The 12,158-nt window shown below is 36.0% G+C and overlaps 1 pseudogene; it reads left to right on the plus strand.

Annotated features, from left to right (window-relative positions):
- Positions 1-4,388: 4,388 nt before the first annotated feature.
- LOC149200684 (F-box protein At1g10780-like) lies at positions 4,389-5,964 on the plus strand (annotated as a pseudogene).
- Positions 5,965-12,158: the final 6,194 nt, after the last annotated feature.

The raw sequence follows: 12,158 nt of genomic DNA on the forward strand, positions 1-12,158 counted from the left end.
AATTACCAATGCCTCGGGAATTGGTCCCTCTAAATTATTTTTAGATAAAACTAAATTACCAATACTATTAGGAATACTTCCATAAATATTGTTATCAGTTATAACTAAAACTTTAAGAGATTCTAATTGACCTATGGCCTCAGGAATACATCCCGTTAAGTTATTGAAGTTTAAATGCAGGATTGCAAGACACTGAAGATTTCCTATGGCTTTTGGAATTTAACCGGTGAGAAAATTATTGCAGAGATAAAGTACGCGAAGCTTGTTCAATTTCGTAATAGTTTCAGGTATGCTACCACTAAGTTCATTAAAACCGAGACTAAGGGACACAAGCTCACTCAAATTACCCAAGTAAAATGGTATGCTCTCCGACAAATTGTTTCCAGCTAGATTCAGGTACTTTAATTTATGCAACAACCCCAATTCATCTGGTATTCTCCCATCCAAACCGCTGTTAGACAAATCGAGCTCCACCAGTTGAGTAAAATTGCCGAGAGCTGTAGGGATGTGACCACTGAAAATGTTGTTTGACAGGTCAAGAAAAGAGATGCTTCTCATCGAATCCACATTGGAAGACAATGGACCATTCAAAATGTTATGGGAAATAGATAACTCACGGAGAGATGTGCAGTTTCCGAAAGAAGTTGGAATACTTCCACCCAGATAATTAGAATCACAGTGGACATGTTCCAACTCGACCAAATGACCAAACTCCATGGTATGTTCCCGGTGAAGTTGTTTTCAGAAAGATCGACCCATTTTGCCGCGATAGATGCGGAAATTGTGGAACGGAAGGTGAAGGAAATTGACCTATTGACTGCTGGTCGTCTTGCGCCGATACACGCGGAAGTCGCGGTTCAGAACAGGAGATAGAAAGATATGGGAAGTGGACGTATATCGGGAAGATAAGGGATATTGACTCCGGGTCATCTTGGTGCTGTAGTAACTCGTGAGTGAGAAGTTAACAGAGTGTGAAAAAGCAAAGGGAGCATCTTCAAACAAATGCCGTGAGTGGTAAAATTTGGTATCTAACAGATTTGATTGATCACAGATGCCCCGAGTAAACTCGAAAATTTTGAAAAGGACTATAATAGTGAAAGATAAATGTGCGGACTCTTCGGATCTTTAAGTGAGTTGGAAAAATTAGGGATAAGAGTAAAGGTGCGTACTCTTCGGGTCTTTAAGTGAGTTGGATAAGGCAATTATTATTTAAGGAGGAGGAATTGCCCCCTTTCCGTTTTTGTTTGGAAAATATTCCGGTTTTGGTCGGCATTTCTCCTTCTCCGACGCCTTTCCTTTCTGATTTGGCTGTCAGAATCCGTCAGAATCAAAATCTTTCGGATCCGATTGGTCACATCCTCCTTCCAACCAGGCGACCCTACTCCGCTCGTTAATGCAATGCAGATGGCCGGTGGCAAGAGCTAACCAGCCTGCCATAGGGCATTAAATGCCTCTAGGGTGGCTGGTTACATGCATACTCATATCCCGATTTGACGTAAAGGACAGTTGTATGAATGGCATGCCCATACTTCCATAGCGTATGGTATTGTGATCAAATAAAATTTTATAATGGTCATCATGTATTTTCCGGCATCCTGATTTTCCGACTCCGTGGCTCTGACTTCAAATGTCACAGTTCCACCATAATTAATGCAACAGTACGACCTCCTTTGCCTTGTTTGGAAAATATTCCGGTTTTGGTCGGCATTTCTCCTTCTCCGACGCCTTTCCTTTCTGATTTGGCTGTCAGAATCCGTCAGAATCAAAATCTTTCGGATCCGATTGGTCACATCCTCCTTCCAACCAGGCGACCCTACTCCGCTCGTTAATGCAATGCAGATGGCGGGTGGCAAGAGCTAACCAGCCTGCCATAGGGCATTAAATGCCTCTAGGGTGGCTGGTTACATGCATACTCATATCCCGATTTGACGTAAAGGACAGTTGTATGAATGGCATGCCCATACTTCCATAGCGTATGGTATTGTGATCAAATAAAATTTTATAATGGTCATCATGTATTTTCCGGCATCCTGATTTTCCGACTCCGTGGCTCTGACTTCAAATGTCACAGTTCCACCATAATTAATGCAAGCGGTCCCGCCCAGCATTTCAAACTACGAGTCCCGCCCAAAATTTTCGAAAATTTTGAAATTAAATGTCCGCCCTTTGCATTTGTATGAGGACAAATGCAAAGGAGAAATTAAAGAAAATTGAGATTATTTGTTTTAAAAATTGCACTTTTGAATACATAAATATATTCAACACCTTGAAAAACCTACTAGCAGGTCAATGAGTTACACTAAACTAAAATAAAATACTTTATAATTGAAAGAAAATGGCTCATATTGACATAAATAACATATTTGGGCTCGTATTGTAAACACATCACTGGGCTTACTCGTTTTGGTTTTTGCAATAAACTTGTACAAAGATTATGGCTTTGCGCATTTTATAGTATTCTCTAGAATTTAAATCCCTTGAAAAATATGGCAAAAAAACCTTAAAAAATTCTAAGAAACTTCCAAAAACGAATACATTACAGCTGTACAATTTTACACGGAAACTTTGATGGCCGAAGATCCTATTTCCAATTCAAACGACACGCTTGACATGGATTTACAAGCTGCCGAGCATGAATATTAATCGACCACAAAAATCTACCATTCTTTAATGTTAAGGAGTCTACTGATTTTTATCTTTGCTGCAAGAGTTAATAAGGGTTAGAATCGGCGACTTCCTAAAACATGATTTAAATAAGAGTTCATGCCCAGTGAGATGTGTCCAACTTCTCATAACTTAATGACACGTAATCCCTAAAAATTCCACCTCCACTGCGGCCTATAATTCCACGGAACGACACCATTCCAAACACATCGCCCCACTCCTTACCCGTCCCTTTTCCTAGAATTCCACGGCCAGATCCTCGTTATAATTTCCATGTCTCGCTGAGAAATATTCAGTCGTAACTCGGGGCTGGAAGCGTCAGGGAGCCAAGGCTTGCTCTGTCAATATGCTTCTGCTGGTGGAGGGAATAGAAAGATTCGGGTTATAGATCTTGCGACCTTCATCACTGCTCTGCTTCTTGTGTTTGATGAACCGTAGCTTAGCCACTACCCTGAACCAACAGCAAAGGGCGAACATTTAATTTCAAAATTTTCAAAAAATTTTGGGCGGGACTCATAGTTTGAAATGCTGGGCGGGACCGCTTGCATTAATTATGGTGGGACTGTGACATTTGGAGTCAGAGCCATGGAGTCGGAAAATCGGGATGCCGGAAAATACATGATGACCATTATAAAATTTTATTTGATCACAATACCATGCGCTATGGAAGTATGGGCATGCCATTCATACAACTGTCCTTTACGTCAAATCGGGATATCCAGTATGCATGTAACCAGCCACCGTAGAGGCATTTAATGCCCTATGGCAGGCTGGTTAGCTCTTGCCAATGGCGGGTGGGCGACTTGAATTCCAAACCAGACAGAAAACCGAGCTGCGCCAGAACTCCTCGATCTCCCGCCGCAACAGAGCTCGTTGACCTCCCTAACTCTCCGCTTCACCAAAACTCGTCGACCTCCCTGCGCAGAGCTTGAACTGTAAGTATCCAACAGAATTGACAGCGTCATTGCCTTTCAAATTTAATCGTTTGAATTCTGAGTCTCTATATCTAGACGTGCCCAACCACTAGGAGGGCACAGAACAAATGTTTTTAAAATCATCGTAGGTACCTGCAAAAGCAAAATGTAAGAGGAGAGATGGCCCACACAAATATCACTAGAAGACCCACCATGGCTCCTTCATTGTTTCAATATCTTCTAGGTAAGTAAGGTTTTGTTGCATCTGTTTGTTTTCTGAAAACATCTTTTGTTGAATCTCATCATTGCATTATTTGTTTAAAATGCTCAAATAGGTTTATGGGTGAAATCACAGGTCAGTGTGTGTATTGCAGTGTGAAAATCCTCTGCATCAATAGTTTTTCCTTTGCATTGACTCATCTAGGTTTCTTTTCATTGGTTTCAGGCTTCAATTTTGATGGGTTTTATGTGGGTTTCTAATTTTAAGTATTTTTGTTGCTGAAATCAGGTATTGGCTCAAAAAAGGTTCATCAAATTTGTTGAACTTTCCTCGTACATTGACGATCTGAGTCTTAATGTATTCTATGGAGTTTGTGATTTAATTATTCTTTGAGCTGCAGTCTATGCCCTTTTGGGCTTTTGAGATTTCATTTAGGTTTCCTATTGAAATTATTCATATATATGATTGAAGGAGGAGAGAGAGAAATATATATATATATATATCTCCAAGGATTGGTTTTTAGGAGGTTGACATCGTTGGGTTATAGTCAGATTCTTGATAGGTGTTTGTGAAGAAAAAACAACTTTGCAATGGCTGACACCATGGATATCGATGATGATTCTTTGAGGGGGATTATGGATGTGTTTTCCTAGATGCAATAGTGCAACACATGCTCTCATTTGTCAAGAATGCCAGAGATGTGGCCATGTGTTGTTGTGTTAGTAAAAAATGGATAGAGGCAATGACAAACATTCAGAGCCTTTATTTTTTGAGAAGTGTTTGTGACGAGGGATTGACTGAGTCAGATGTTGTTGTAAGCTGCATGGTATTTTCAACATCTGCATTGGAAGGGCTAACTGTTTATTGCCATTTTTCTAGGAATAACTTACGAGCTTGGTTGTCACACACATGCAATTCATTGAAGCACTTGCAACTTCGACTCGATAATCTTGTAGTAAAAGTTCCTGTACCTAATTTTCCCACTAAGCTTGATTACATTTGTTCCTTGCCTCATCTTGAAAGCCTCAAGTTACGAGTGTTCATCTATCACAAGCACCAAATTGGAGCCCTTTCATGAGCCTTCATACATTGGAAGTTGTTGGTATTCATACACGTGATTTTTCTTTATCCAGCATCATTCATGCGTGTCCGATGCTAAAGTGTTTGTCTTTGCTAGGCTGTGATGGTGTCAAAGTGGTGATCATTGATTTGCAACTTCTAGAGCAGTGCAGATTGGATTTTTATGGTATAGGTGATTGCTCTGTCAACATAACTGCTCCCAAACTTCAATCCTTTGAAGTACAAGGAGCTGCTTGGATTCGTATAAAGGGAATTCACTCCCTAAGGCAGCTTTCAATAGCAAACAATGCAGGTTTACATATTATTTTTTAAGAGGCTCTTATCTTTCAGTTCTTCTGTTTCATTTCGTTTTCTTTTAAATGCATATTTTTATTTTGATTTTTGTCTTGCTTTGTTTTTGTAATATTTCAAATTGTTTAATTTCCTAGGAAAGTAAATAAGGTTGAAGTATTTAGAGTATCTATCCATTCAGGGTGTGCAGTGATATTGGGATGCTATAAACACAATTTTGCAATCTGCAACTGATGTGAAGCATTTGGTAATGAAAATTGAGTTTAGTGGAGATGCAGAAAGACTGCAACCCTTTCCTAAGATGTACTTTGTTGATTCTGTCAATAGCCATCCAAGATTAACTAATTTTGAAGTACATTGTGCCATGTTTGTTGCGCTGTCACAAAGAAACAACTTCACACAAGAAAGCTTGTTCATCTCTAAATTATAACATATTGTTTGGGATGTTGGTTGCTATCTTTGCATTTATTCTTTGGTAAGTGTTTTTGTTGGAAAAATGGAAAGCTTAATGAAATATTTGTATTAATTTTTTCTTCTAAAGTTGTATTTTTTATCTTGCAGTTGGACTCCTTATTCACCATACCTTGCCTGGAAAATATTTTGATTACAGTGAGGTCACATTTGAATGCTAAATAGAAAATGATGACATTAATGTCCTTAGTTAAATACAACCCAAAACCAAAAGAATTGATTATACGAATTTCCCAAATGAAGAACTGCCAAGAAACTGCAAACAAATTCTTTAAGGAGGTTATGAAGTTCAAGCTTAGGAACCAGGTTGTCACAATTGAGTAAATCAATTCAGGGTTTCAATGCTTGATGCTTTTGGCTTACCTCTTATCGGAGGTTCTGGAAGAAACACAATCTTATGGTTTAAAAAGTTATGATTTTTGTACTTGGGGCATCAGAGATTAAGGTGCCTACCCTATTTTGGGAAATACATTTGATGTGCTCTATAATTATGTAAATCTCAAATTGGAAATTATTTAAGAATCAGACTTGAGTTTCATCTCATTTACTTTTATTTTTGAAGTAGAATTAATGTGCTCTTATAATTATCGGTTTGATTGTCACATTTGAGTTTGAGATGGATATGGTAATATACAAAAGTTATACATTTTCGCACTTCTAAGGTGTCATTTTACCTTCTCTTTGATATAGAGCTTTGGGATATCAGGAAATGATGTTTAGGTTTCATTTTTAGTTTCTATCTTCTATAGAGCTATAAAGAGAGAACCTTTGTAAACATGTCAAATTGGTAAATTATTGATTGCACATGAGTTTCTTTGATATAGAAGGGCCTATATGGATGCAAATTTGATTGAAGAAGTCTACACTAAAGACCTTAATTGATTTGGTTGCATATGTTTTTGAAGAAATCCTTGAAATCCCGTCATATCTCCTTCTCCTTATTTTCTTTTTATGTCTTTAAATTTTAGTTTTAAATTCAAATGTACAATAGAGCATCAACAAAATTTGGATATTTTTTTTATCATTGTAAATTATAACCAACGTCATAGCCTAACATGAGACTCTTTGGCCTTATTAAGTCAACTTCATGACTTCTCCAAACACGTAGATATTTTGTTGTTCAAATTTAACTACCATGAATTTTATATTTGTTAAGTTCATGAATGCACACTATGATGTGGTTTGCAACTTATTTGTTAAGTATTAGAGTTTCTAAAATGAAAATGGAAGACAAGTAGGGTTTGAATCAATATAAATTGCATAAGTACAATTCAAAATCACAATTTTATCGCTTTTCATTATCATATTCATGAAACTACTTAGATGAAACATTTGAGATTCAAAAGGTGAAAAAGGAGATAGTGAACATAAAGTAAATATTGGTCTTGAAGACAATAATAATTCATTTATAATGAACTTAGGGAGGATAATATGGGGGTGCTTAGGAAAGTACTTGTTACTGCAAAATCTAGTGAGCCTAGTGAAAAGACTCATTAGAAAACTTATCTCTTACAAGAATAAATAGATTAGCCACCATTGTCACCTCAGTGATGTCTCTCTTGCTATTTTGTGATTGAATGTTATTCTCACAGGGGAGGCTTCCTTGGTAAAGCTTAGAGTTTAGATGACTAAGGCTTCAAGCTAAATGGCTCTCGAAGGATCTTGTAGATAAATCCTCTAGAAAATTCTTCAACAAAAGAGGGCTCAAGGGTGATTGAAGTCTAATGGCTATGGGAGAAGGTAATGACAAAGCCTTGGATAATAAGATGAGATTTACAAATGTTCAAGCAAACTTTCCACCAAACCCATAAACTAGTTTTTTTACAATAGATCACGACAAGTTGTGTCTCCTTGCACAATGCTACTAAGAAATCAGAGCATAAAAATTCAATGTAAAATGATATAGGGATGCCCTTGTATAGATTTTTCCACATGTATGAGGGGTTTTGTGCATTATATGCGCTTTTGTGAGAAATCCTATGAGGTCTCTTAAGGTGGTGCAACAAGTGATGCACAACCGCATTTACGTGAGCCAAAGTGCAATAATGGGTTTAAGAGAGGTTTTCACCCAGGGATCTTTATTTTTCTTCTTTTTATTTACTCCTGGGTTGCCTCAGAGAGGTTTTCAACCGATGAGTTCCTGAGATGCCTCATAAAGGTTTTCATCCAAGCCTTTTACTCTCTCTCTCTCTCTCTATATATATTATTTATTTTATTTTATTTATTTATTTATTGTTGTTGTTATTATTATTATTATATATATATATATATATATATATATATATATATATATATATATATATATATATTTATTATTATTATTTTTTTCAGAATAGTACTTAGAAATCTTGTGAACTAGAAGCTATGACACTTCCAATCACATTAACCTCTCTGCTAATGGTGCTGATAAATTCTTCCCTAGACATATGTTTTATGTATACCTTCAACCTGTAGCCATTGAAAAGCAAGGGATTCCATTCTTCATCAATGGTCCTGATTTGAACAACTCCATTGTGATGAAATTTCTCTATCAGGTATGGGCCTAACCATCTTGAAATCAATTTTCGTTTGAAATCCTTGAACCTAGAGTCATATAGTAAGGCCCAATCCTCTTCTTGAAAAAAATTGTCCTTGATATGCCTATCATGCTAGACCTTCCTTTGCAATTGTATAACTTCAATGTATAGAAGGGCCTGCATTTTAAACTCATCCAAGCCATTTAACTAGAGAAGCCTCTCCTACCATGCTTTCATGACATCTAAGTCCAATTGGACTACCATTCTCAAAGTATTATATTCAAACTCAATAGAGATCAAATCTTTCTTTCCATAAACCAGATCATATGCAGTAAAACAAGTAGTTGTTTTCCAAGTTTTGTTATAGGCCCAAGTGGCCTCCACTAATCTTTCTGCCCAATCCCTCCTGCTGCTACTCACAACCTTGGTGAGGATTACCTCTAATTCCCTATTTGTAACCTCTACTTTTCGATTTGCCTGAAGGTGATAGGGAGTAGATTTTCTGTGTTTGATATGATGTTGCCTTAATGGATTCTCAATAAGATGTGATGTGAATTGAGCTCCCTGATCGATAACTATCTCTTTGGGGTACCCAAATTTGTAGAACACATTCTCCCTTAAGAACTCAACCACTTTATCCTATGTTGTTGCCTTGATAGCCTTTGTCTCAGCCCACTTTGTCAAATAATTAGTGCACACAATGATGTACTTTTTCTTCCCTAATGGTGGATCAATTGGCCCATTGAAATCCATGTCCCACTTGTCAAATGGATCAAATGAAAGAAATATTGAGCATATTCAACTTGAGGAATGTGAGGAACTCTTTGAAGGGATTTCGCTGCAAAGGGATGAAGAATGCCACAAATGGATTCCCACACGATCGAGTAATGAGTAGTGGTGAATTTGATAAGGTATATGATGGTGAGATTAAGGGCTAAACAACCTTAAGCATGAAAGATACAAGAGTGGGAAACATGAATGACGCTAATAAAGTCATGAGCTAGGTTCGTATCTTATCCCAGTTGAACCATTGAAGTCTCATACCCTTATGGGGGTCTTGCATGGAATCCAGTCATAGTGGGACCCTGTATTGCCAGTTCTACAAGAATGGGTTTCTTGATTAGAGATTTTAGTTGAATATTGGTTTCGAGATAGTATAATGTCTTGCATGCCTCTATTTCTTAGCTTAAACTCCAATATCTAACAAATATGTTATGTCCTCCAATATTCTCCAGGAAAAAAGTTAAATGCTAAGGTCACACACTTTGGCCTCTACAGGTTTGTAGAGAGAGCATTTGGGGTACATGGATCTCGAATGCCACAATAGCTATCAAGTCACTGAAAAGAGGATCGTTGACAACTTGTTAATCAAATTCATGGCGTCTCATAGGGCCATAGATTTCTCTTTAGGGCCATATGATGTGAACATAGTGGTTTATGTTGGAGAAATAGATGGAGGGGAAGACTATGGAGGTTGTGGATCCTCTTGGTTGCGTATCCATCTCAGGTTGTTTGGGATACAATGAATGTGTTTACATGTTTAACGTTGGGTTGCCAACAAGAGAATAAAGTAGACAACTCAGCCATTAAGAACGAGACAAGACAAGCCAACCATGAAGGAAGTTGTTGAGTAAACATATAAATCCATGTATGTTTAGTCCCTTGAAAGAAATTAGGTACTACTACATAAGTCAAGATAACTGAAATCTATTATTTTTTTTTATCTTTCATTCTCTCTAAAGTTGCACATAGTTAAAATAGCATTACCTAGTACTCGTAGATGAAGACGACTAAGATTTGACGTGATTGTGACTTTTCACAAAAACTGAAAATTGATATACCATAGTGTGCCACGATATATAACACAGACACTATCAATTCCACGTGCCCCATTACATGTCATCTCATAAGCCCTCCATAACCACCCGTAAGTTATAGTATAATAATTATTTGTAAATTAATTGAAAATTCCATAAGTACTTTTATGGAAGTGATTCATTAACCATTAACAAGTTGATGAGATACTATTGTAAAATAATGTAATTTAATAAATTAATGTAAATATTATAATATAATATGATATTTAGATACTATTGTAGAATAATATAATCTAATAAATTAATTTAAATATTATAATATTATATTAATATAAATATCATATTATATTAATATAAATATTATAATTTGTTGAGAATAAAAATTATTATTAATATCAAAAACATAATTTTATTATAAATATACATCATTGGTAAATGTAACATAATTTTGACCTGCATACATTATATTAAATAAATAAATTTACACATTACATGTTTTTGTTCATGTTACATGTGCTGTAATATGAATGAAAACTCAACCTTAAAAATAATATTGTACACTCGATATTAAATGCGACTACACAACCTAAAACATCAAAAATATTATATGCTAGAGATTAAATACAATTACACACAACATTACCCATAGAAATTAAAAAGATTTTATTGATCCATGGCACGTAGCATGGCCCTCGATGTTACAAATAAACCCTTGTTAGAAATCTGCAGTTTCTAAATCTTAATGTGACCCGATTAAAGCATTAAAGCGTTAAAAGCGTTAAAAGCATTAAAGCATTAAAGCATTAAATCGTTGAATTGGTATATGATGGACGTACCAAATTTAGAGTTAAATAATATAAAAAGGATTGGGTCCTCTCTCCCCCTGCCATAGTCGCATTCTTCTCCATCAAGAAGCGCATGAAGAAACAGGGCTAGAAAGAGAAACCGAATTCTGAGAAGAAGAGTAGGAGTCAGATCAAAGTAGATGGCAGCCATTACATCTTCCGCTGTTAATCAAGGTATGTCATCTTAAACAATAGATCATATTAAGTTCTGTTTGTGAAATATTCGGTATTGATGATCTTTGGGCTGTTAATGGAAATTTTACATTTGGTATCAGAGCCACCAATCAATAACTGAATATTTCCTATGACTGTTCTGTGCTTTACTCATGATGTTAATCAAATCCAATCAAGATGCGTTTCGCCCATCGTGGCTTATTGGTACTGCATGTAGGAAATTGAGTTCTTGCTTAAGTCGAAGTCATTGGGATCTGTTTTATCATTCCGGCTTTCCTTTTCTTTGTGTATAAATCTATTCGTTTACATATTGGAAGCTACAAGGCAGACTTTGCAAATCAATCTGATTTCCCTGTATTCCATGTTTTGGCAAAACATGCAAGAGCCTCCCACTTTTCTTCCTTAGCAAGCGCGTGTTTTGATTTCTTTAGTTCGTAAGGAATGGGGAATATAAAATTAGTTCTGCGATGGAATTTTTGCTAATCAAAGAGCGTTGTGAAGGGAAGATACGCCCCCTGTTAATTGAACGCTAACATGTATATTTAAATGTTTCAACCTTTCCAACGCTTTACTCATGCACAAAATATTAGAGAATTATCAATGTAGAAGAATGCCAAAAGTGATTCAAGATTAGCATATGGCCTTGTTTACTCTATTGAGTGTAGAGTTCATGTTTTATATGATATAATGATACATTGATGATCCGGATTCTGAAAATTTTGAGGTTGCATGTCAACCATGGTGTATATTACCGTCGGATATAAAGTTTTCGACCTTGTTTGGAATGTGGGCATAAAAGTAATTGTTCTGTGACTGATTGTTTTGCATAAAGTATGTGTTATAAATCATTTATGCACATGAGATTTATGATTTTGTTAATCACCAAAGTGGTCAAAATCAGAATAATCATTTAGTGCATAAGTGACATAATGATTATTGATAGAAATTGCCAGTTATAATAATACCAATTAAAACTAGAGTCACTAATGATAGAACCTGAGAACTTACCCAAAGGAAAGTCTTGTTCTATAACTAGTTGACATGATGAGGTTTAATAGATATTTTGATTAAATAAATATTGATCATCCAAAGATGTCAGTTCTATTTAATTGAATATATTTATTACCTACTTATGTTTTGGTATTTAATTATGTTAAGTATAAGAT

Source organism: Pinus tabuliformis, chromosome 2_1 (genome assembly GCF_031772625.1).
Source record: "Pinus tabuliformis cultivar Carrire ecotype Pingquan chromosome 2_1, CPIR1, whole genome shotgun sequence".
NCBI classification, from domain to species: Eukaryota; Viridiplantae; Streptophyta; class Pinopsida; order Pinales; family Pinaceae; genus Pinus; species Pinus tabuliformis.